This window comes from Primulina tabacum, chromosome 12 (genome assembly GCF_025594145.1).
Source record: "Primulina tabacum isolate GXHZ01 chromosome 12, ASM2559414v2, whole genome shotgun sequence".
Classification (NCBI taxonomy): domain Eukaryota; kingdom Viridiplantae; phylum Streptophyta; class Magnoliopsida; order Lamiales; family Gesneriaceae; genus Primulina; species Primulina tabacum.
In genome coordinates, this window is record NC_134561.1 from 19,154,412 (window position 1) to 19,181,811 (window position 27,400).

Genomic DNA, 27,400 nt, shown 5'->3' on the forward strand with positions numbered 1-27,400 from the left:
GAGATTTAGAGATTGCTGTCGGCGACCATGTCTTTGTGAAGGTGGCACCTATGAAGGGTGTCATGAGATTTGGGAAGAAAGGGAAGCTCAGTCCGAGATTCATTGGACCATTTGAGATCCTCGACAGAGTTGGGACGCTAGCTTATCGTGTGGCTCTTCCGCTGAATCTGGCCGGAGTACACAATGTCTTCCACGTCTCTATGTTGAGGAAGTACATGGCAAATCCTTCGCATGTCTTGAACTTTGAGCTGTTGCAGCTTACTCCGAACCTATCTTATGAGGAGAGACCAATGCAGATCTTAGACAGACAGGATAAGAAGCTTCGGAACAAACTGGTGAAGCGAGTGAAAGTCAAATGGTTCAACCATTCAGAGGAGGAAGTTACATGAGAGTCTGAGCCGGAGATAAGGAGTCGGTACCCCGAGTTATTCGGTGAGTTTTAATTTCGAGGACGAAATTTCTTTTAAGGGGGGGGAGAGTTGTAGAACTCGTAAATTAGACTATATATAAGCCATGCATAATTCTAGTATTTTAAATTAAAATGATTTTATTGCATGAGTATTTAAATGCTTTTCTTTAAAGTTAATTATTTTATGCAGTAGTTTAAATTTTTATCTTTTCAATTAATTCAGTAAGGGCAGACTGGAGTTGGAGTTTTGAGATAGAATTTAAGATTAAGAAATCATTCTCATAGTTTATTTGAGCTAGCTAATAAGTTGATTTAAGTTAAAAGGAGGTTTAAGGAATTATTTAAGTTACTTGAGGTGAGTAGGAAATAAGTTCATTTAGGTTCCTTAATTGATGTGTTAATTCACTAAATTATTTAAAGGATAGGTAAGGCTCTTAAGGTTTAAAAATTTACTAACTAAACAATATTTTCCCCTCCATTTATTTGATTATTTTCGGCCACCCCTTAAGTGAGTCAACAATTCCTTTGACACCTCACCACCTTTGACTCCTTCTTTATTATTTCCTAGGATGATAATCCTTCATTTTTTAATCACCACTTAATTATTAATCCATCATTATCCTAGACTTGGTTGGCATGTAGAATCGGTCATTGCTCATCCTTAATCCCTTCAAGTATATTTGATATCAAACCAAATTCAAATTTCAAAAAGAAAGAAAGACTTGGTCGTGCATTTGAATCCCTTTTTAATTGCAACCCTTCTCCTCACTCTCTTAACCACCATTCCCCTCCCTTGGTCTCGAAATTCAGAGTCATTTTGAGAGGAAAAAAAAAAACAAGAGGTGATAGCTAGAAACAAGAGAGAAAACCGAATGAAGAAGCAAAGTAGCAAGATCACTCCACCTCCTCCGCGCCGAGTCGTCTTATTCATTCGTTTTTCTTTCAAAACGAACCAGGCATGCATATGTTCTTCCTTGACTCTTCAATCAAGTCCTATTATCATTTTTTTTCATTACATGATCATCATTTCCATGCAAAAACCGAATCATACCAAGGAATTTTCAGAAAACAAAACATGCAGATTTTCGGTTTCGATGACAAGCTTCACGCGTTCTCTTGTTTTGTTGTTTCAGGTGGATGGTTCGACTCCAGGCTCACTATGCTACATCTATACATATACTAGAATGCATTAAGACCACGTTGGTCCATTCAAACAAGCCCCATGCATGAGAGAAACCGAAGATGACAGCAACTCACCATCTTTGCCATATTGAGTTTCGAAATATGTTGTGTGCTGTCAAGGGAAGTGGATCTGATCTTGGCTGTCATAAAGGCTATAGCCATGGTTAGAACATCTCCCTAGCATGTCTAAGACGTGACTAAGTCGCCCTTTTGGAGGCTTGGTTCTACTACTTAAATATTAATTCACCCAAGTGTAGGTTGTCTGCAAGTAATATATTTCGTAAGTACGAGATCGATCCTCAGAGTGGTTATTGAGTTTAAATTTATTAATTTATAGATTACCAAATGCAAGAATGAAGTTTACAAATTATAAATTTTGTCAAGGCTTGAGGATTTATTCTTGTTTTATGTAATATTGTATAACTAAAATTAAACAAAAGAAACCACCATAAATAATGGTTCCAAGAAAATTAAACACACACATAAAATAATATAGTTCCCACTATAGAAAATACCGAATTAACCGATATTTTGTATATGGTACCTATGATTATAATTATAATTATATAAATAAATTATTGCATAAAGTAAATGTTAAATTAAATCATTATATTTCATTTAGAACAACCGGCAGAGCCACGCTATTGCCTAAATGAAATATATTGATTTAATAAATTAGTTGTGATAAAGTAAATGTTAGTTGCGGAAAAGTAAAAGTTAGTTGCGAGAAAATAAAGGTAGATGCGAAAAATAAAAGTTAGTTGCGATAAAGTAAATATTAGATTGTTAGATGTTAGTATTAAATCATAATATTTCATTTAGAACAACCGGCAGAGCCACGCTATCGTCTAAATGAAATATTATGATATTATTATATAAATATATATATATATATATATATATATATAATAAGTGATGAAATATTTATTGTATCAAAATTAAACAAAAAATCAAGATAACCACTTTAATGGTATCAAGCATTTGATGTAAATTGATAACAACAAATAATTCATTTTTATACCTACAATAAAATAAATTAGCTAAATGAAAAGAAATAAAGAAAGAATATACAAAATATAAACAATCTTACTTCACAAAAATGCATCCACTTCACCTTGACATAATAGATTTAGCTTGCCATAAGCTTACTTTTGATCAACACTAAAATATCACTCATAGTTGAGAACATGAAAGGAAATATATTGGAACTTAGAACTTTGATACACACTCACACTATATTTTTCAATGAGATAGAATGATTCTCAAGCTAGCACAAGGCCTCTATTTATAGGCCAAATGAGAGAAATTGTCAAAATTTTTATTAATGCCATGTAGTTGCAATAGTATTCTTTGTCTCCTCCAAGTTCAATTCCATGTCTCTTCTTCAATGCTTTGTTCCACAACTTTAATCATCGAATTTGACTCTTCTCAAAACGGAAAACATGTGGGGAATTGTCTGTAGATGATTTTGGCCACTTGGTTCACCTCATTTGGTTAAATATTGAAATAGTTATGATTTTTTTACTATATGCTGGTCATAGTAAAAGTAAATTTGTCCTCCTTTTGATATTTGCACAATTTGATCATTTTAATGAACTTTTTAGGCAATCATATCTTCTGCAAAGTTGTAGATAATTTCTCAAGGATTCCCAACATATTTGAGTCACCTCCATTTGAATTTTCTAGCTTGAGTTATCATTATTTTACCAACACGTAGAAAACCTGAAAATAAAACATATTTAGTACAACAATTAAATATAAACAAACAAAACTAAAATAACATAATTTTATAATTTTAATGAAACTTAAATTTTAAAATACAGGTTAACATATAATAAATTATTAATTTTAAGTTTCATCACACCCCCACACTATCTTATTACTAGTCCTTTAGTAATAAACTTTATCGGAAAATCACAACCTAGATTCTTTATTCCTTTTATATATTCAAATACAAACATATTTATTAAAAACAAAATCATATACCGATTTATATATATATATATATATTTTTGTTTAATATAATAATATATAATTAAATGTGTTTTTATTAATATTCTTATTTTCACATAATATATAAAGTAACAATATATATATATAATTTTTTTTTTAAATTTTTAAATTTTTTATAATAATATAGTCAAAAAGATAATTCACACCACCCACCATAACATGTATAATATCAAGAATATTATTGTAGAAGCCTCAACTACATATATTCTTTCAGGTCAAAATGTTTAAGGAATAGCTAGTTTTCACTCATGGAGTTGAAATGAATATTAACTCTAATTGAAAAAGGCTAAGTATTAAAGCAGACAATTAATTAAACTAATATTGAAAACAAAATAGGAAAATTTACAAAAAATAAATTACCCATTTTTTCTTTTTTTTTATTGTATTTTTTTTAAATAACGTTACTGCAAAATTTTACAATAAAATTTTTTATCCAAACATTCTACCATAAATATATATATATATATTTATATATATAAACATTTATATAACGGATACATCCGACTACTTTTGAAACTTATCTAGCACAAACAAATCTTTTTGTTTGTTTGTTTTTTTTTTTAACACAATATTGATGTTTTTAGAACACATTGATAGTACATCAATCAAATCTAAAAAAATTACAATGAATAAAGTATTTTAGAGTCCGTTATATATTTACTTCTTTTTTTTTTCTTTTTTCAATAAATATTTTTTTTAGGGGAGTTATATTCTTGTAATTAACCATTTTTTAATAATCAATAAAAGTTTATTAATTATTTTCTCAATTCTCACCACTCACTCACAAAAGATGTGTGAGTATATATTATACTTTCACAAAAGAATTCTTTCAATTATACATGTTAACAACCATACAAACCATATCTTTTAACTATTTTCTCATAAAAATTTTAGAAATTATTTTATTTGAAAACACATACAATTATATGTATATATATATGAACACATCTATTATATATTTTATATTAATTGATCAAAATATATATATAAATTGGTACATATGAAAAACTAATTTTTCTTTTAGTCTGTATTTTGAATATAATGAATATTAAAATCTAGTATATTGTGATTTTTCAATAATTATTAACTAATGCGTCTCAGGTGCATTTTACTGACACCTTATTCGACATTGAACTAAAAATTATTATTATTATTACTATATATAAGTATATATTTTAATGTTTATATAAAAAAACTAAGAGGAGAAGAAGAAGAAATTATTTATACCTTAAAGAAAAACATTAAAACATACCGTTGAATCACAAGTTTAGCATCACACGAATTTTCTTTTCTTACTTTTGGATGTTGGCCAATTAAGTTGAGATAAGGATGGATCTGATTCATGACTAAATCCTTGCAGTAAATCAATAAGTTCACCTTCACTTGTAGAAGAAACTAACATCCTTCGCGAAGCTAATGAAATAAATCCATGTTCCACAACATCATCAAGAAACGATAACAGTTTATCATAATAATTGTTAACATTTAACAAACCAATTGGCTTATTGTGGATATTTAATTGTGCCCAAAAAACAGTATGAAATATTTTTTCCAAAGTACCGAAACCTCCTGGCAAAGCAATGAAAACATCTGAATGTTCAATCATTTGAGTAATTCGTTCATACATATTGTCCACTTTCATTTCTTCTCCTATTGTTGGTCCTGTAAGATTGGCTAAGGTAATCGAAATAATGCCTAAAACTTCACTTCCACCTGCATGCGCAGCTTTTGCAACTTTTCCCATGAGGCCAACTTCACCACCACCATATACCAAATGAATCTTTTTTTTAGCAAATCCAAGATTTTCTGCTATTTCTTCATAAATTGAATCTTTTCCTGCACTAGATCCACAAAATACACAAATATTTTTGATTTTACTTACCGTGGACGTTGACATGTTGAGAAATATGTTTTTTGTAATTGTTAGATCACAGCATATGAATTTATAAGCGTAACATGCCAAAAGTCAATATTTGAACATGAAATTATTATTATTAAAAGAAAATAAAAATGACAAAATTAAAACAAATATATACATCGTAGTTGTGATTGTGGCTCACATCTTCCTCTGATTTTACGTTCAGTAACGACTTCAACGCCTTCTATGAGTCGATGATATGCTTCCCATCCAATTTTTTTATAAATTGGCAAACATGGTCTTTTAATGTCAGATTCCCAAGACGAAATTGTGTATATATATTTACTTATCTAAATAGATATGCGTTACTACAGTAGGATCTTTGTAAGGCTGATTCCACCGTCCATATTGATATTCCTCCTGTTGAAATTGCCACCATAGTTTAAGAAGTTCATTTTGCACGTACCCACAAGAATGCGTATCAAGAACCTCTAGAAAATTATCCAATGGCTCTTTACTCAGACCATTCTTAATGAATAAAATTTTATCTTCTCTATTCATTGATGTCATTCCAACATTTTTTCATTTTCCCTTACAAGTCCACCTTGCACATTTATGACATCCACCTATACATTTAGCTCTTCGCTTTTTGGCATATGTGCTTTTACCAAATCCTGGCATATGTCTTATTATTAATTCACTTGCTTCCCCAACAATCGGACTTTTGCTTCAATTATCAAACGGACTTCATTCGGTATGCCATATGACATCATCAACCTTAGCCGCTCACATCTAGCTTTATAAATTTTTTTCAACGCATTATAAGGTAAACAAGCAAAATATTTACTAAGATTCATAATACACGCATCCATATTATTATTATTATATATTTCAATTATTTTGGGAAAATTGAAGAAACTGACTTAAACAGTCACGGAGTACCTTTATCTGCCACTTAACCGGGAAATGAACTAGAATCTGCAAAAAAAAAAATGAAAATATCAAACAACTATTGTGGATTATATAAAGACATAAACTCATTATTAAGAATTTCATTTTCTATAAAAGGCCTAAGTCTTTGCCCATTAACTCTAAACACGTCATTATTTTTAGGATTTTCAATATCAACAGCGCCATGAGGATAAACAAATTTGACTATAAATGGTCCTGACTACCTCGATCTTAGTTTACCTGAAAATAAATGCAAACGAGAATTATAAAGCAAAACTTTTTGTCCAGTTTCAAATGACTTTCTCATAATATTTTTATCATGAAAGGCTTTAGTTTTATCTTTATAAATCTTTGAATTTTCATATGCATCATTTCTTAATTCTTCAAGTTCATTTATTTGCAATTTTCTTAATTTAGATGCATCATCTAAATTAATATTAAATGCTTTAATTGCCCAAAAAGCTTTATGTTCAAGTTCAACCGGTAAATGACAATGCTTACCAAAAACTAATCTATATGGTGACATCCCTAATGATGTTTTAAATGCAGTTTTATATGCCCATAATGCATCAGTTAATCTTAAAGACCAATCTTTTCGATTTGAATTAACAGTTTTTTTCTAAAATTTGTTTTATTTCTCTATTTGCAAGTTCAACTTGACCATTACTTTGAGGATGATATGGGGTAGAAACTTTACGTGTAATGCCATATTTTCTTAACAAAGAAGAAAATGATTTATTTATAAAATGACTTCCCACATCACTAATTATTGCTCTAGGTATTCCAAATCGGCTAAAAATATTTTCTTTTAAAAATTTTATAACAACTTTATGATCATTAGTTCTACATGCAATTGCTTCAATCCATTTTGAAACATAATCAACAGCGACTAAAATGTACGTATATCCAAAAGATAATGGAAATGGACCCATAAAATCTATCCCCCAACTATCAAATATTTCAATAATTATGATTGGATTTAAAGGCATCATGTTTCGTTTTGAAATTGATCCCATCTTCTGACAGTTTTCACAAGATTTGCAAAATAAATGTGTATCTTTGAATAAAGACGGCCAATCAAATCCACATTGTAAGATTTTTGTAGCTGTTTTATTGGATGAAAAATGACCTACACATGCTTCAGAATGACAAAATTTAATAACATTACTTACTTCATTGTCGGGTATGCATCGTCGAAAAATTTGGTCAGGACAATACTTAAATAAGTAAGGATCATCCCAATAAAATTTTTTAAATTCTATCAAGAATTTATTCTTATCCTGTGAATTCCAATGAGAAGGCATTTTATTTGTGACAAGAAAATTTACAATGTTAGCAAACCAGGGCATAATAGTAGCATAAAACAACTGATCATCTGGAAAATTTTCATTTATTGGTATTTCATTATGAGATGATTCAGTCATTATTCTAGATGAATGATCGGCTACAACATTTTCTTTTCCTTTTTTATCTTTAATTATAATATCAAATTCTTGTAATAATAAAATCCACCGTATTAATCTTGACTTAGCATCTTGTTTATTTGATAAATATTTTATGGCAGAATGATCGGTGTAAACAATAGTAGTAGAACCAATTAAATAAGATCGAAACTTATCTAATGCAAATACTACTGAAAGTAATTCTTTTTCAGTAGTTGAATAATTTATTTGGGCACTATTTAAGGTTCTACTAGCATAATAGATTGCATAAGGTTTTCCTTCTTTTCTTTGTCCTAACACAGCTCCTATAGCATAATCACTTGCATCACACATTAATTCAAATGGTAAAGACCAATCTGGAGGTTGTAAAATAGGTGATGTAACTAAAAGATTAATAATTTTTTAAAAAGCATTTTCACATTTCTGAGTCCATTCAAATTGCGTATCTTTTGTTAAAAGATTTGAAATTGGTTTAGATATTATGATGAAATTTTTTATAAACCTTCTATAAAATCCTGCATGACCCAAGAATGATCGAACTTCTTTGACCGTTTTTGGTGATGTTAAATTAGCAATAACATCAACTTCGGCTTTATCAACTTCAATTCATTTTCCAGATATCACATGTCCTAAAACAATCCCAGATTTAACCATATAATGACATTTTTTCCAATTTAAAACAAGATTTTTTTCTTCACATCTTTTTAATTATTCTTCTAGATTTGTAAGACAATTTTCAAATGAGTTTCAAAAAACAGTTATATCATCCATAAAAATTTCTACATATTCTTCAATCATATCACTGAAAATACTTAACATGCATCTTTGAAAAGTAGCCGGAGCATTACATAAACCAAATGGCATTCTTTTAAATGCAAAAGTTCCGAAAGGACAAGTAAAAGTAGATTTTTCTTGATCTTCTAATGATATAGGTATTTGATAATACCCCGAATACCCATCAAGAAAACAGTAATAAGAATTTCCTGCTACGTTTTCTAGAATTTGATCTAAAAATGGTAGTCGGAAATGATCTTTTCTAGTTGCATCATTTAATTTTCTATAATCAATACACATACGCCAACTAGATGGAATCCTAGCTTGTAATAACTCTCCCTTTTCATTTTTTATAACAGTGATGCCGGACTTTTTAGGTACTACTTGTGTTGGATTTACCCATTTACTATCTGAAATTGGATAGATAATTCCAGCGTCTAATAGTTTTAATACTTCATTCTTAACAACTTCCTTCATATGTGGATTTAACCTTCTTTGTGGTTGTTTATATGTTTTATCATTTTATTTCAAGTGAATTTTATGTGTACAAATTAAAGGATTCATGCCTTTTATATCTTTCAAAGTCCATCCAATTGCATTTTTACATTTTTTAAGTAATTTAATCAAATCTTCTTCTTGATTTGGCAAAAGAGTGGAAGAAATTACAACATGAAATGTTTTATTTTCACCAAGAAATACATATTTCAATTCTAATGGTAAAACTTTTAAATCAAGTTTTGTATTATCATCTTCTTTAAAATTATTTTTAGACTCAAAACTTTCTATTGAAAAAACTTCAGATTGTTGATTTAAGTTTTCTTCTTGTATATTTTCTTCCACAATTGTTTCAATTTCATTATCATATTCATTTTCATTAATACTTGGTTGTTTACATAAATTGAACACATTAAGTTCTAGAGTCATATTTCCAAAAGGCAATTTCATTATTCCATTTCGACAATTAATTAAAGCATTTGAAGTTGCTAGAAATTGTCGTCCCAATATTACTGGAATTTCATTATGTACTTCTATTGGTTGTGTATCTAAAACAATAAAATCTACAAGATATATGAATTTATCAACTTGAACCAACACATCTTCTACAATACCTCTAGGTATTTTGATTGACCTATCCGCCAGTAAGAAAGTAACAGAAGTGGGTTTTAATTCTCCTAAATTAAGTTTTTCATAAACTGAATAAGGAAGTAAATTCACACTTGCTCCCAAATCCAACAAAGCTTTTTTAATTTTATTTTCTCCAATAATACATGAAATTCTTGGACAACCAGGATCTTTATATTTTAAACTAGAATTATTTTGAAGAATAAAACTTACTTGTTCAGCCAAGAATGCTTTTTTCTTCACATGCAATTTTCTCTTTACAGTACATAAGTCTTTTAAAAATTTTGCATAAGAAGGTACTTGTTTAATAACATCTAATAATGGAATATTTATCTTCACTTGTTTAAAAACTTCATAGATATCAGAATCACTTTTTTGTTTTTTATGATTTGTTAATGCATGAGGAAATGGTGGAGGTTTATTTGACCTATTTACTATTTCAGATGATTTATCATTCACCATGATATTCTTAAAATTTAAGGTATCATCATTCTCAAAAGTATCAGAATTATCATCCTTGCTCTTTGATTTTAAATGATCCTTGTTTTCATTACTATATGGATCATTAACTATTTTACCACTTCTAAGGGTAATAACAGATTTTATTTGATCAATTTTTTCATTTTTTAATTCTTGATTTTGATTTTTAGGATTATGTTGAGGTTGAGATGGAAATTTTCATTTTTCATGAATATTAAGTGCAGATGCAAATTTTGCAAGAGTTTCTTTCAAATCACTCATAGATTGACTGTTTTGAATATTGATAGACTCTTGCTTTTGGATAAATGCATGAATTACATCTTTAAAGTTTTTTCTTGGAGGTGTAACATAAGGAATATAACCTTGTTGATTTTGGTTATTTTGAATATATTGTAGTGACGGTTGTGCATTATTATCATTCCTCCAACTAAAATTAGGATGATTTTTTCATCCAGGATTATATGATGGTGAAAAAGGATCTAGTATTGGTTTTTTATAATTGTTAACATAATTTGCTTGTTCATGGAGATATTCTTTAAATGAAGGTAATGTTGAACAATCTTTCGTAGCACGATCATGTGTATCACATATATGACAAACAATTTCTTGAATACTTTTTAATTGACCACCTTTTTTTCATTTCTAATGACTCAATTTTTCTTGCTAAAAATGCAAGTTTAGCTTGAATATCTATATCATCTTTAAGATTATATATACCACCCCCATTTGTTGAATTATTCTTTTTAGTTGTTGGTGGTTCTATTGTGCCTACATTATCCCAATTTTGAGCATTTTCTGCTAATGAATCCAAATATTCCATAGCTTCATTTGGGTTTTTATCTTCAAAAGTTCCATTACACATGAATTCTATCATTTGCCTATCTTTAGGTATTAGACCTTCATAAAAGTGAGAAACTATTCTCCATGTTTCAAAACCATGATGTGGGCATGTATTAAGTAATTCTTTATATCTATCCCAATATTGATAAAACGTTTCTCCTTGTTTTTGAGAAAAAGTTGTAATTTGTCTTTTAAAAGAGTTTGTGCTATGGAAAGGGAAAAACTTTTTGAGAAATTGTTGTTGCATTTCTTCCCATGATCTTATTGAACTTGATCTTAAATTTTGTAGCCATTTTTTAGCTTTATCTTTTAAAGAAAAAGGGAAAAGCTTTAATCGAACTATATCCACGCTACAATTTTGATCATTATAAGTGTTACAAACTTCCTCAAATTCTCTTAGATGCAAATATGGATTTTTAGAATCTAAGCCATGAAAATTTGGTAAAAGTTGAATAATTTGAGGTTTGAAGTTGAAATTAGATGCATCAGGAGGAAAAACTAAACAAGATGGGGCACTAGTTCTAATAGGGTTCATATGGTGCCTAAGTCATGTTCTTGATTATTATTATTATTATCATTATCATTATCTTGATTATTTTAATTATCATCCATGTTTAAATTATTTTCAGATACTCGAATAAGTCTACCACTTTTTTTTCGACTCCAAATACTCATACAAAAAAAAAAAAAAAAACAACACAATACTTATAAATAAAACATAATTAACAAATATAAACTTAATTTATACCTCTCCGGCAACGGCGCCAAAAACTTGCTACTACTTAAATAATAATTCACCTAAGTGTAGGTTGTCTGCAAGTAATATATTTCGTAAGTACGAGATCGATCCTCAGAGAGGTTATTTTGAGTTTAAATTTATTAATTTATAGATTACCAAATGCAAGAATGAAGTTTACAAATTATAAATTTTGTCAAGGCTTGAGGATTTATTCTTGGTTTATGTAATATTGTTTAACTAAAAGTAAAACAAAAGAAACCACCATAAATAATGGTTCCAAGAAAATTAAACACACACATAATATAATATAGTTCCCACTATAGAAAATAACGAATTAACCGATATTTTATATATGGTACCTTTGATTATAATTATAACTATATAAATAAATAATTGCATAAAGTAAATGTTAAATTAAATCATTATATTTCATTTAGAACAACCGGCAGAGCCACGCTATTGCCTAAATGAAATATATTGATTTAATAAGTTAGTTGCGGTAATGTGGGGACCCGGACATTAATCATTTTCTTAATAATCTTTGGGATTTAATTATCAATTAAGATAAACAGGGTCTAAAAATTTTTCTTTTTTAAAATGCAAGTGCGGAACGTAATGGAATTTACTAATATACATCTCAGTATAGAAGTACAATAATTTACAATAATCATGAAACTAGACTAAGGTTCAACTACTAGATTCCAAGTGTTAAAACCATATCTACAATAAGTCCGGAATCACCACTCTAATCTGTCTCCTCTCATCATCTTCTTGACCCCGATCCTGTCCCACCTGTTGTCATGCACACATACAAACAAGACAACAGCCGGATAACTCCGGTGAGAATAAATCTCAGTATAAATGTAAGGCTCGAGAATTTTATCCTATTAATCTGAAATGATTTGGGAATAATTGATATGATTATAGACGGAAAGGATCGGACCGGGAAAGACGAGATAATGCATGAAAATGTGCGAGGAACAGTAGCCCTCGCGCATATGCGCGGCACAGATGCGCGCATATGCGCGACATGGGCAGAGGACCTCGCGCATATGCGCGAGCCTGTACAAGCAAAGTTCAGAGGACCTCGCGCATATGCGCGGAGATGAGTCGCGCATATGCGCGAGCTGCCGAGAAGTTTATCCACGAGACCTGTAGGTCTCACCCATATGCGCCGATATTAGTCGCGCATATGCGCGAGACGTGCAGTATGCAGATTGAGCCACTCGTCCTTCTGCATGTGCGAGTATGTATATATATATATATACATGAGTCTTCAGTCAAAAACAAGAAAACGAAGGATCGTGAAGAAAGATTCAGAGAAGCTCCGAAAATCCTTACGCCTTTTGTGAGAAATCCGCTCGTCCGATTTTGAATCCGATTTCGGTATTGAGTTCCTATCGACGTAGGCTACAACTGAACGTAAGTATTACTATGTTTTGATATGATTTGAAATTATGGTATTTTCAGAATCTGATACGGTTCTTATATGATGTTCTGGTCATGTTAGACATCGTATAATCGAAACCGAACTGAAGAATAAATACCATATGGAATTGTTATGATTTTCGGAGTTATTTTGTAATCGATTTGATATCAGAATTGAATTGTTATCAAATATCCTATTAAGGTCCGAGAATTTTATCCTATTAATCTGAAATGATTTGGGAATAATTGATATGATTATAGATGGAAAGGATCGGACCGGGAAAGACGAGATATTGCATGAAAATGTGCGAGGAACAGTAGCCCTCGCGCATATGCGCGGCACAGATGCGCGCATATGCGCGACATGGGCAGAGGACCTCGCGCATATGCGCGAAGTGAGTCGGGCATATGCGCGAGCCTGTACAAGCGAAGCCCAGAGGACCTCGCGCATATGCGCGGAGATGAGTCGCGCATATGCGCGAGCTGCCGAGAAGTTTATCCACGAGACCCGTAGGTCTCGCGCATATGCGCCGATATTAGTCGCGCATATGCGCGAGACGTGCAGTATGCACATTGAGCCACCCGTCCTTCTGCATGTGCGAGTATGTATATATATATATATACATGAGTCTTTAGTCAAAAACAAGAAAACGAAGGAAAGAATCGTGAAGAAAGATTCAGAGAATCTCCGAAAATCCTTACGCCTTTTGTGAGAAATCCGCCCGTCCGATTTTAAATCCGACTTCGGTATTGAGTTCCTATCGACGTAGGCTACAACTGGACGTAAGTTTTACTACGTTTTGATATGATTTGAAATTATGGTATTTTCAGAATCTTATACGATTCTTATATGATGTTCTGGTCATGTTAGACATCGTATAATCGAAACCGGGCTGAAGAATAAATACCATATGGAATTGTTATGATTTTCGGAGTTATTTTGGAATCGATTTGATATCAGAATTGAATTGTTATCAAATATGAGATGTTAGAATTGATATCTAACTGAGATGATATTGCTGGGTATATTGAGACTATGACGTTGTGCTGTTGAAACAGAATTTGATTGAATTCTGATTATATCCAGTGTTGTTTGAGTGGTGTATTGATACCGTACCCTCGATATTGTTATTGTCAGATTGAGTATTGACAGGCTTTGAGTTCGAGACTTCGACAGAGTCAGAGTATCAGAAAGAAAGGTATAAATCAATGTTGAGTTGGGATTGCACAACTCGAGTGAGGTTTGACTCGAGTCTCCCTAAATCACATACTTAGTTTATTACATTGATATTTGTAATTGATGAGATTGATGTTTATAGTCTATTGATTTATAGCCACTGCATGTATTGACTATTGATTCATTTAGTCATTGGCTGATTCGCCTAGTCACCGGCTGATTCGTCTGGTTATTGGCTGATTCGTCTAGTTATCGACTGATTCGTCTAAACTTTGGCTGATTCGCTTAATTACTGACTCATTCGTCTAATTATTGGCTGATTCGCTTAATTCTTGACTGATTCGTCAATTCTGCGGCTGTTTCGCCCAGACACTAGATATATGAATTATATCGATGCCGTTTAGGGTTGATTCATTCCTATCGACTGAGATTTGATATAATTATCAATATCTAGACATCGGGATCCCTAGGTTAGAGTTGAGTCGAGTCTGAGACGACGCGTTGTTTGAGTCGAGTCTGTGATGACTAGTTGATTTACAGTTTTATATCATTCATGTTTGTTGATTGGCTGCATGTGAATGATATTTGTTATATGCTTTTATATATGTTTTTATATGATTGCATGTTTACATTTTTTATACTGGGATTTATTCTCAGCGGAGTTATCCGGCTGTTGTCTTGTTTTGTATGTGTGCATGACAACAGGTGGGACATGTTCAGGGTCGAGGAGATGAGGAAAGATCATGATTAGAGTGGAGGCTCCGGACTTGGATTAGAGATAGGGTTAGACACGTGATATTAGCTGTCAAACCTTAGTTGAATAAATGTATGTGGTACAGGACTTGTACTTTTATACTGAGATGTAAATTTGTTTTATTTCACTACGTTCCGCATTTTTAAAAAAAATTTAGTCCCTGTTTTATAATTGATTAATTAGTCCCAATGATGATTAAAAACATGATTAGCGTCCGGGTCCCTACAATAAATAATGTATACATGCAGTTAACTGAATTAACATAAAAGCATGAATTATATCTTATCACATGTAGCATAATCAAACAACATGTATCAATACCAATCTGTAAATAATATCTGAATCGTAATCTACGAAACATAAATAAATACAACTATGTAATCAAGTTCTAGTCTCGATATCTAAGACTCGACTCATCTCTCATTCTAATCCAGGGATCTCGGTGAATAAGAACGTAACAAGTCTCCCACCTACTACTACCAGTTGCGGTGACGGTACGTTCTTATTTCTGGACTTTGGTCTAACTGTATCGAATAATCTACAATAAGAACAATGTCTGTATCTTAAGCATATCGATACACCAAACGTCCAGTGCCTTGGCGTATCTACCAAGACTAAGCCTAGTCTGACAATGTGCAATGTGTCAGTGACTATACTGTCAATCTAACCCCTCTGTCAGTGACTCTCACTCAATAGCTCTCTGCTTTCTACTTCTAATTCAATAGAATAAACATAATCATTAAAATACAAAGGTATAAAAACAATACTATACAAGTATGTGGTTTAGGGAAACTCGAGTTAAATCTAACTCAAGTCGATCTCCCAATTAACATCAATTTATACCTTTCTCTTCTCGGTCTGATGAAGACGAAGTCTCGTATTCCAATCTGTCCATACCCAGTGCCAGTTGTAGCCTGCGTCGATAGGAACTCAGTACCGAAGTCGGATTTAAAATCGGACAGACGAATTTCTCACAAAAGGCGTAAGGATTTTCTATCACTTCCCCTGACCCTTTTTCTCGGTTTTCTTTCTTTCCTCCGAATGTTGAATCACCTTTGTATGTATATATAGACACGTTGCACATGTAAGGGCAAGTGGCATCCTTTCGCTTTGCATGATTCGCGCATATGCGCACCCAAGTGCCGCGCATATGCGTCGAGAGCTCTGTCCGCTTATTTATCAGCTCGCGCATATGCGCGTCCTCTACTTGCGCATATGCACTAGACCTGCTGTCTCGGCATTTTAATACTTGCGCATATGCGCGTTTCATCTCGCGCATGTGCGCCAAAGTCTCTGGAGGTGTCACGCATATGCGCGCTTTATCTCGCGCATGTGCGCCAATGTTTCTGGACGTGTCGCGCATATGCGCGTATTTCTTCGCGCATGTGCGTCATAGCTTCTATAATCTTCGTGCATGTGCGCCGATACCTGTCGCGCATGTGCGCGGGGGACTCTTCTTGTACTTCATGTCAAATCTTCTTTCAGTTCTCCCGGTCTGATCCGTTCCGTTCATAATCATCTTAATTAATAAATAAATCATTTCAAATTAATCTCAGATTACAGTAATAAAATCTCGGGCCTTACATTTCTCCCCCTCTTAGATCTGAGTTCGTCCTCGAACTCGTAAGTAATCAATTCAGATCTATCAGAAGAAATGTATAACGAGTTTAAATCAGAAACTCATCTTAATGAATCCATTCTGAAATCTCTATCTTATATTAGATTCTATCTCTCAAAATAGCTCTGACAAAATCAATCTCGCAATACTGGCTATATAACATCCGTATATACCAAACCACAGCTCATAACAAATCACTACCATCAGCTGTTATCAAATCTGTTTATCCCATTCAAGGATATATTACATCTTCAGCCTTGAATACCGATCGTCACCATCCGACGTTGGCAGATTAAGTCTGTGTAATGCCCGAAAATTTAACCCTAGTAATCTGTAATTATTGATTTATAATTTGATATGATTATGAAAGGATTAACCGAGACACGATTTGAAGTAACGTGTGAAAATGTATGTGCGAGGACAGTACCATCGGCGCACATGTGCGACATGAGACGCGCACATGCGCGAATTGGACAGAAGGTCTCGCGCATATGTGCGACAGGAAGGCGCGCATATGCGCGAGCTGTGTAAAGGTTCAATCACAACTCCAGAGAGTCTCGCGCATATGCGCGGAAGGTGTCGCGCATATGCGCGAGCTGCCGAGAAGAAATGTGCGAAGACCAGAAGGTCTCGCGCATATGCGCCGATTTAGGTCGCGCATATGCGCGAGACGTGTTGGATTAAAAATGAAGCCACGTTCCTTTCTCATGCAATGTGTAGGGATATATATATACATACAAGCGTTCATTCAGAAAAAGGAAGGGAGAAATGAAAACCGAGGCAAACTTCAAGTCTTGATTTTAGATTTTGATTTGCGATAAAGCCGTCCGTCTGATTTTGAATCCGAGTACGGTACTGTGTTCCTATCGACGTAGGCTACAACTGGACGTAAGTTTTGCTATATTTTGACATGCTTTAAAATTATACTATTATCAGAATTGAATGTAATTCATATATGATGTTCTTGACATGTTAGACATCATAGAATCGAAGTCAGATTAAGAAACGGACTGATTATGGAATTATTATGATTTTCTGAAGTTAATTGACTGAGATATGATATCAGATTGTATTAGTATCGATTATTAGTTGAGAGAATTATTATCTGGTGATGTTATATTGATCGGGATATCGGGATTGTGCGGTTATACCGTTGATTTTGAATTTTTGATCAGATTGGAGTTGGTTTGAGCGGTATATTAATATGATATTATTGATATTGCCATTGCCAGATCGAGGGATTGACAGAGTTTGAATTCCAAACCGAAACCACGAACGAAAGGTATAAGTCAATGTGGTATCGGGAGATCGACTTAAGTCGGTTTAGACTTGAGTTTCCCTAAATCACATACTTTATTTTATTGCATTGAAATTTGCATTGATTTGATTGATGTACTTGTTCTCTTGATTTATAGATAGCAGGTATTAGACGAGTAATCTTGTGACAGAAGTGCCTGATAGTGGCGGGATCGCCACGGGCACATGACACGATGTCACAAGATAGTGTATGGGCGATAGTGCCAAAGTCTGTCACCGGATGATTGGCTATCGATGTGGATAGAAATGTGGCTTCTTCTATTACTGGTGATCGGTACTGTAACGCCCCGAAAATTTAAAGGTCCACGCGAACCACATGCAAGCAATTATTAAATTTTACTGTATTTTAATTAAATGTTTTAATTGCATGAATTAATTATGTTGTGCATATTTGCATGTTTAAAATATATTTTCCTACATAGTTGCATTAAAATGGTATTTTCAAGGAATGTTCAAGTGACGATCGAGGAACGGGGACCGAGGGCTGTAAATGTAAAAGTTTTTTATTAAATAATTATTTTAATTATTTAAAATAAGGTTGATGGTTTTTCATATTTTTGAAAATAATGGGTTTCGAGGTGATTTTATACGCTGGGGCGTAATTTTTATCGGTGTTGGATTTTTAACAAAAACTCGAACGTTTTGGCGACCCGGCTAATAAATTCACAAATTTTATTAAACAAAATTATTTTTAATATTTTAATGTAAGCACTAATGGGCTTAATGGGCTTAATTATCATAGTTAAAGGGTGTAAGACCTAATTAGTGGATTTTTATGTATTTAATATGTAAAACCTCACCCCAAAACCCTCACAAAATCGGCCACACACTTTCAAGCACACCAAAACTCTCCCAAGCAAGAAAAACACACGGCACACACTATATTTTTGAAGGAAAAATTCGGTGGAAGCTTAGGGAGAGTAAAGCCGCGGTTCTCGTCCGTTCTTCGCGATCGTCAACGGGTTTTTCGTGCGTTAATTACGCAAAGGCATGCCATACATCTCCTTTTCTCGTTCATCACATCATATTATTGTTTAAATTATATCTGAATGAAAAGCATGAGGTTTTTATGAATATTTTCGAAATATTGCATGTACATGAGGTAAACTTGTGAATTGTTGTTCCAAAAACATGAATATTATGTTGATTAGGGGCTGCCATGATTAGGATAGGTTGAGGGATGTTTTTACATGTTTTATGGAGTCCTTAATCACCCTAAAACGCTGCAACAAGGAGCAGAGGAAAGCTGGAACCGTAGGATGGGTTTAGACAAGAAGGGCCGTGAGTTGTGTGTCTTCATGGGTGTGGTTTTGATGCATGGGGTCAAGGGGCTCGACCAGATCTGGGGGTTGGGTCCTTAGGGTCGTGAATAGGTCCTACAAAGAGTCCTAGCATGGCTAGGACTCGTGGTTCAGGCTGGGGAAGAGTCCACGAAAGTTGGGACTCTCCCCAAGCAACTCATGATCAGCTGCTGTTCTGGGGGCTGTGGCTGGGGTTTAGGGCAGGGCTACGTGGTCCATCAGAGTCCTAGGAGGATAGGAAGGGGTCGGGCCAGGGGCTGGAGTGGTGGGCTCGCGGCTGGCCCGAGCAAAACGTGGGGACAGCAGGGTAGCAAGGGAACGCGCAGCCTTGCCTCTTCCTGCAGCAGGCTTGCAGCGCTTCATACATGGTTTTAAGGACTTGGGTTGGTCTTGGCTTGGTTTAGGCATGGTCTAGGGAAGGTTAGGGACGTGTGGGCTCGGCGGTGGCTCGGCTGGGAGAGTCCTGGTTGGGTTAGGAGTCCTAGACATACAAGGAAGCACACACACAACACAGCAGAATATTGGGTTGCGTTTCAAGCACGTTTTGGTCGGGCTAGGGCTTGTTTTATGGGCTGGGCTTGCACAGTAGGGTCCCTAGATGGGTTGGCTAGGTTTTGGCTCAAGGTCGCTCGGGCGCGGCTCGAGTAAATTAGGAGATGGCTCGGTGTGTTCGGTTAAGGGTCAAAAACGAGATTTAAGAACTAAAAATTAAATCCATGGGTCCACGGGTGTGTCTCATGACTTGGAAGGGTATAATAAATACTAAAAATGTTATGTCTAAAAATTTGGGATCAAAATAACGAGTTTTAGATTTATTCGGAATTTAATCGCCGCACGAAACGCTAATTAACGAGTTAATTGAAAAGCCTAGGTTTAAGCTTTATAAAATTATGAAAAATTATATTTAAGCTCAAATAATTATTAGAAGTCTAAGTTTTTAATTTGGGAATTTTATGTTAAGGTTTGGTTTAATTCGGGATTAAAACGTGTTAATACGTCTTATTTAAAGATTAAATTAAAAGTCCTCGATTTAAGCTAAATAAAAATATGGAAAAATTCATGTAGGCTTAAATAATTATTTGGGACATGTTAAAGTCAAAGAAGTTAAGAAAAAGTCAAAAACGGGAAATTATACGTCCAGGGTAAAACGGTCATTTTACACCTAGAAATTAGTAAACGTCATGGCAGTGCCCTGAATGCTGTTTTATGTTCTAATATGATTATTTGCTATAGTTATGGATGTTTATGGAAATTTTTCTATGTTAAAATGATATTTCAAATGTTTATGGGATTTTATATGTTAAAATGATATTTTAAATGTTTAGGGAATTTTATATGTTTATGATTTAACATGTCAAAATGTCATTGTAAATGTTTTGAGGTTAAAATGTCATTTTAAATGTTTATGAAATGTTCATGATTAAATTATGACTTTTAAAATGTCTATTTGATTTTTATGATTTAAGGAAGACATTTAAAAGACATGTTGCATGCTTGGTTTCAAAAATAAAATGTTATGTTATGCATGATTTTTATAAAGTGATGTGAATGAAAAATGTTGAAGGAAGTGAAGTGATTGTGACTAATTCGTTAATGATGGCGACGTCGTGAGGGTTATGGTCCCAGTGGGAGCCCGACGACCGTGTTTCCATTATTACGAATATGAGGTTATGAGGTTATGAGGTTGAGGTAAGAATGAGAATATCGTGAGGGGAGAAGGCCCCAGAGGGAGCCCATTTATGGGAAAAGGCCCCAGAGGGAGCCCCGAGGATCGTATTTCTATTCGATCATGTTAGGCCAAGGCTCAGTTGACCGGTGAGAGTGTCGCTGATGTCCCCGCCGCCCAGTACTGTGGTTTTATGTAGATGGATCCATCGTCATTTCATGTCATGTCAGGAAAGTCACAATTAACGATCCGAATTCAACAAAAGAAAAGAGGAAAAGAAAAGGAAAATGTTCATGATCATGTTTAAGGTTTTATGTCATGTCATGTTGAGTAAAAAGAAATTCATGTTTACATGTTATGAAAATGTTTATGTTTAAAGTTTTATGCATCATGAAAATGTTTACGAAAATGTTTATGATTATTCATCTTCATGAAAACGATATTTTAAGTACAAGTATTTTTCACCGTTATATGTTGACTGTATTACGTATTACTCGTTATAAAGATTATGGTGTGTTGAGTCTTTAGACTCACTAGGTGTGATGGATGCAGGTGGTATTGAGGGAGGACTTGATGAGTGATTTGACTGGACTGAAGGCGCACACAACCTGAGGACCAGCGCTTCTACTTTTTCCGCATTATGACTTTTGACTCATGCTTTATGATTAAAGATTTTTATGTTTATTTATTTATGCATTTGAGAGATTTTTGAGAGGTTTAGTATGGGCTATTCTTTCAAATTATTGCTTTTTAGGTTTGGTAAAATGTTTGACGATTTTATGCTTTAAAATATTTTCCTTTGGATTTTTAAATAGCAGTTGGATGATTATTTTTAAAATGATGTCAAAAATATTTTATGGTTCGGCCGATGCTATGTGACGTTTAAAAAAAAAAAATTCTAATACTTTTAAAGCAATAAAAAGGGCTGGACGTTTCAGTTGGTATCAGAGCAATGGTTCTGTAAAGGGTTGGGCCACCATCAGCGCCGGGAAGATCAGTCGTCAAGCCTCAAAGTTGTAAGTTTTTACATGTTTTATATGATTTTACGATGTTACCTGCATAATTATATGAATCATATGTTTACGTCACATGTTTAATAGCTTTATGATAATATATGATTTATGTTCTTTAGAATTTTATACGTGTTACGATATGAAATAAGAAATTATTTGATTTTAACGCATGTTGGTTTTGTCGTGGAATTGGACGATGTTGATTTTTGGGTTTTAGAATTGACGTTCTACTTTTTGGGCTATAAGTTAATCGAGAATATTATGAATTCTTTGGGACACGTAGATTTTCTAAGAAAATATTTATGATTCTTGGTTACTAGTCGAATTAATTTTTGGGGATTAGACATAAGGAATAATTATTCGAGGATTACAACGACTTTGGGAATAAGAAAATATATAAATTGGGATTTTAAGTTGATGAAAAGTAAGATTGAATAGAGGAATTGATTTTTGGGAAAATAAGTTAAAATTATTGAAATTATATTATGGGAAACCTGTAGAAGAAAATTAAGAATGCCAAGAACTTATGGTTTATCGTAGGATTTTCAAAATTAAGGATCAATTAGGATAATTTTTGAGGAAATTAAGAATTGATTTTGTAATTATTACGGAATTTGGGAACTAGTTTAGCAATAAGCGATAATTGAATGGTTTAAATGAGAAGAATTTCGAGGATTTAGAATTTTTAAGAATATTTGGAAACTTGGGATATCTCAGATATAGTGTTATAAGGAATGTTAATCAAGGGTTTTTAAGGATGAATCGATATTAGGCTTGAAAAATTTAAGCGTTAGCGGATGTGTTTGGGATTTTAAGATTAAAATTTGTTAAGTTGATGAATATTTTGGGTATAAAATAAGGAAAATAATATACGATAAGGATGGTCATCCGTCTTTTAATATTGGGAATTGTAAGAAAAGTTGTGATTCGAGGTTATATTAGTAACAACATAAGTCATTATGGGTCTTTTATGTTGCGAATTGCAAAATAAGGATTTAGAGGTAAAATTAATTGGGATCAAGGAGACGTAAGGACATTCTAGAACTTAAATTTCATCAGAGTAGCGCAGCAGAAGCGTGGATTTGTTGGATATTAGAACAAAGTCAAAACTTTGGGTTATTAAGGATAAGCGAATTTCGAGGACGAAATTCAATTTAAGGGGGGGGAGATTGTAACGCCCCGAAAATTTAAAGGTCCACGCGAACCACATGCAAGCAATTTTTAAATTTTACTGTATTTTAATTAAATGTTTTAATTGCATGAATTAATATGTTGTGCATATTTGCATGTTTAAAATATATTTTCCTACATGGTTGCATTAAAATGGTATTTTTAAAGAATGTTCAAGTGACGATCGAGGAACGGGGACCGAGGGCTGTAAATGTAACATGTTTTTATTAAATAATTATTTTAATTATTTAAAATAAGGTTGATGATTTTTCATATTTTTGAAAATAATGGGTTTCGAGGTGATTTTATACGCTGGGGCGTAATTTTTATCGGTGTTGGATTTTTAACAAAAACTCGAACGTTTTGGCGACCCGGCTAATAAATTCACAAATTTTATTAAACAAAATTATTTTTAAGATTTTAATTTAAGCACTAATGGGCTTAATTATCATAGTTAAAGGGCCTAAGGCCTAATTAGTGGATTTTTATGTATTTAATATGTAAAACCTCACCCCGAAACCCTCACAAAATCGGCCACACACTTTCAAGCACACCAAAACTCTCCCAAGCAAGAAAAACACACGGCACACACTATATTTTTGAAGGAAAAATTCGGTGGAAGCTTAGGGAGAGTAAAGCCGCGATTCTCGTCCGTTCTTCGCGATCGTCAACGGGTTTTTCGTGCGTTAATTACGCAAAGGCACGCCATACATCTCCTTTTCTCGTTCATCACATCATATTATTGTTTAAATTATATTTGAATGAAAAGCATGAGGTTTGTATGAATATTTTCGAAATATTGCATGTACATGAGGTAAACTTGTGAATTGTTGTTCAAAAAACATGAATATTATGTTGATTAGGGGCTGCCATGATTAGGATAGGTTGAGGGATGTTTTTACATGTTTTATGGAGTCCTTAATCACCCTAAAACGCTGCAACAAGGAGCAGAGGAAAGCTGGAACCGTAGGATGGGTTTAGACAAGAAGGGACGTGAGTTGTGTGTCTTCATGGGTGAGGTTTTGATGCATGGGGTCAAGGGGCTCGACCAGGTCTGGGGGTTGGGTCCTAAGGGTCGTGGATAGGTCCTAGGAAGAGTCCTAGCATGGCTAGGACTCGTGGTTCAGGTTGGGGAAGAGTCCACGAAAGTTGGGACTCTCCCCAAGCAACTCACGATCAGCTGCTGTTCTGGGGGCTGCAGCTGGGGTTTGGGGCTGGGCTAGGTGGTCCATCAGAGTCCTAGGAGGATAGGAAGAGGTCAGGCCAGGGGCTGGAGTGATGGGCTCGCGGTTGGCTCGAGCAAAACGTGGGGACAGCAGGGTAGCAAGGGAACGCGCAGCCTTGCCTCTTCCTGCAGCAGGCTTGCAGCGCTTCGTACATGGGTTTAAGGACTTGGGTTGGTCTGGGCTTGGTTTAGGCATGGTCTAGGGAAGGTTAGGGACGTGTGGGCTCGGCGGTGGCTCGGCTGGGAGAGTCCTGGTTGGGTTAGGAGTCCTAGACATACAAGGAAGCACACACACAACACAGCAGAATATAGGGTTGAGTTTCAAGCACGTTTTGGTCGGGCTAGGGCTTGTTTTACGGGCTGGGCTTGCACAGTAGGGTCCCTAGATGGGTTGGCTAGGTTTTGGCTCAAGGTGGCTCTGGCGCGGCTCGAGTAAATTAGGAGATGGCTTTGTGTGTTCGGTTAAGGGTCAAAAACGAGATTTAAGAACTAAAAATTAAATCCATGGGTCCACGGGTGTGTCTCATGACTTGGAAGGGTAGAATAAATACTAAAAATGTTATGTCTAAAAATTTGGGATCAAAATAACGAGTTTTGGATTTATTCGGAATTTAATCGCCGCACGAAACGCTAATTAACGAGTTAATTGAAAAGCCTAGGTTTAAACTTTATAAAATTATGAAAAATTATATTTAAGCTCAAATAATTATTAGAAGTCGAAGTTTTTAATTTGGGAATTTTATGTTAAGGTTTGGTTTAATTCGGGATTAAAACGTGTTAATACGTCTTATTTAAAGATTAAATTAAAAGTCCTCGATTTAAGCTAAATAAAAATATGGAAAAATTCATGTAGGCTTAAATAATTATTTGGGACATGTTAGAGTCAAAGAAGTTAAGAAAAAGTCAAAAACGGGAAATTATACGTCCAGGGGTAAAACGGTCATTTTACACATAGAAATTAGTAAACGTCATGGCAGTGCCCTGAATGCTGTTTTATGTGCTAATATGATTATTTGCTATAGTTATGGATGTTTATGGAAATTTTTTTATGTTAAAATGATATTTCAAATGTTTATGGGATTTTATATGTTAAAATGATATTTTAAATGTTTAGGGAATTTTATATGTTTATGGTTTAACATGTCAAAATGTTATTGTAAATGTTTTGAGGTTAAAATGTCATTTTAAATGTTTATGAAATGTTCATGATTAAATTATGATTTTTAAAATGTCTATTTGATTTTTATGATTTAAGGAAGACATTTAAAAGACATGTTGCATGTTTGGTTTCAAAAATAAAATGTTATGTTATGCATGATTTTTATAAAGTGATGTGAATGAAAAATGTTGAAGGAAGTGAAGTGATTGTGACTAATTCGTTAATGATGGCGACGTCGTGAGGGTTATGGTCCCAGTGGGAGCCCGACGATCGTGTTTCCATTATTACGAATATGAGGTTATGAGGTTGAGGTAAGAATGGGAATATCGTGAGGGGAGAAGGCCCCAGAGGGAGCCCATTTATGGGAAAAAGCCCCAGAGGGAGCCCCGACGATCGTATTTCTATTCGATCATGTTAGACCAAGGCTCAGTTGACCGGTGAGAGTGTCGCTGATGTCCCCGCCGTCCAGTACTGTGGTTTTATGTAGATGGATCCATCGTCATGTCATGTCATGTCAGGAAAGTCACAATTAACGATCCGAATTCAACAAAAGAAAAGAGGAAAAGAAAAGAAAAATGTTCATGATCATGTTTAAGGTTTTATGTCATGTCATGTTGAGGAAAAGGAAATTCATGTTTGCATGTTATGAAAATGTTTATGTTTAAAGTTTTATGCATCATGAAAATGTTTACGAAAATGTTTATGATTATGCATCTTCATGAAAACGATATTTTAAGTACAAGTATTTTTCACCGTTATATGTTGACTGTATTACTCGTTATAAAGATTATGGTGTGTTGATTCTTTAGACTCCCTTGGTGTGATGGATGCAGGTGGTATTGAGGGAGGACTTGATGAGAGATTTGACTGGACTGAAGGCGCACACAACCCGAGGACCAGCGCTTCTACTTTTTCCGCATTATGACTTTTGACTCATGCTTTATGATTAAAGATTTTTAAGTTTAATTATTTATGCATTTGAGAGATTTTTGAGAGGTTTAGTATGGGCTATTCTTTCAAATTATTGTCTTTTAGGTTTGGTAAAATGTTTGACGATTTTATGCTTTAAAATATTTTCCTTTGGATTTTTAAATAGCAGTTGGATGGTTATTTTTAAAATGATGTCAAAAATATTTTATGGTTCGGCCGATTCTATGTGACGTTTAAAAAAAAAAAAAATTTCTAATACTTTTATAGCAATAAAAAGGGCAGGACGTTTCAGGTACTGTATCGATGTGGATAGAATCGTAACTCTTCTATTACTGATGATCGATATCATATCGATGTGGATAGAATCGGAGTTTCTTCTATTACTTGTGATCGATACTATATCGATGTGGATAGAATCAGAGCTTCTTCTATTACTGGTGATCGATACCCTATCGACGTGGATAGAACTGGAGTCTTTTCTATTACTGTTGGTCGATATGGGAATGCCAACTTCTTGAAACCGGGATCCCTAGACTAGGATTGAGTCTAGTCTGAATTGTAGAGTTACGAGTATTGTTGACAGTCTGATATTGATTATGTTTCAGATTTTGATACATATTGCTGTTATCTGTTACATGCTTTATATTTGTTTATATGATTGCATGTTTCGTTGATTTATACTTGGATTATATTCTCACCGGAATTATCCGGCTGTTGTCTTGTTTGTATGTGTACATGACAACAGGTGGGACAGGATCAGGGTCCAGGAGATGAGGTGAGATCGTGATAGAGTGGAGACTTCGGACTTTGATGTATACAGGGTTTTGGCACT

General features: G+C 33.8%; 1 non-coding gene across 1 annotated transcript; it reads left to right on the forward strand.

The window, feature by feature from the left end:
• The first annotated feature begins 11,163 nt into the window (after positions 1-11,163).
• Positions 11,164-11,274, forward strand: LOC142521555 (small nucleolar RNA R71). Its single transcript, XR_012814262.1, has one exon. It is a non-coding gene; the product is annotated as a small nucleolar RNA R71 (small nucleolar RNA).
• The last annotated feature ends 16,126 nt before the right edge of the window (positions 11,275-27,400 follow it).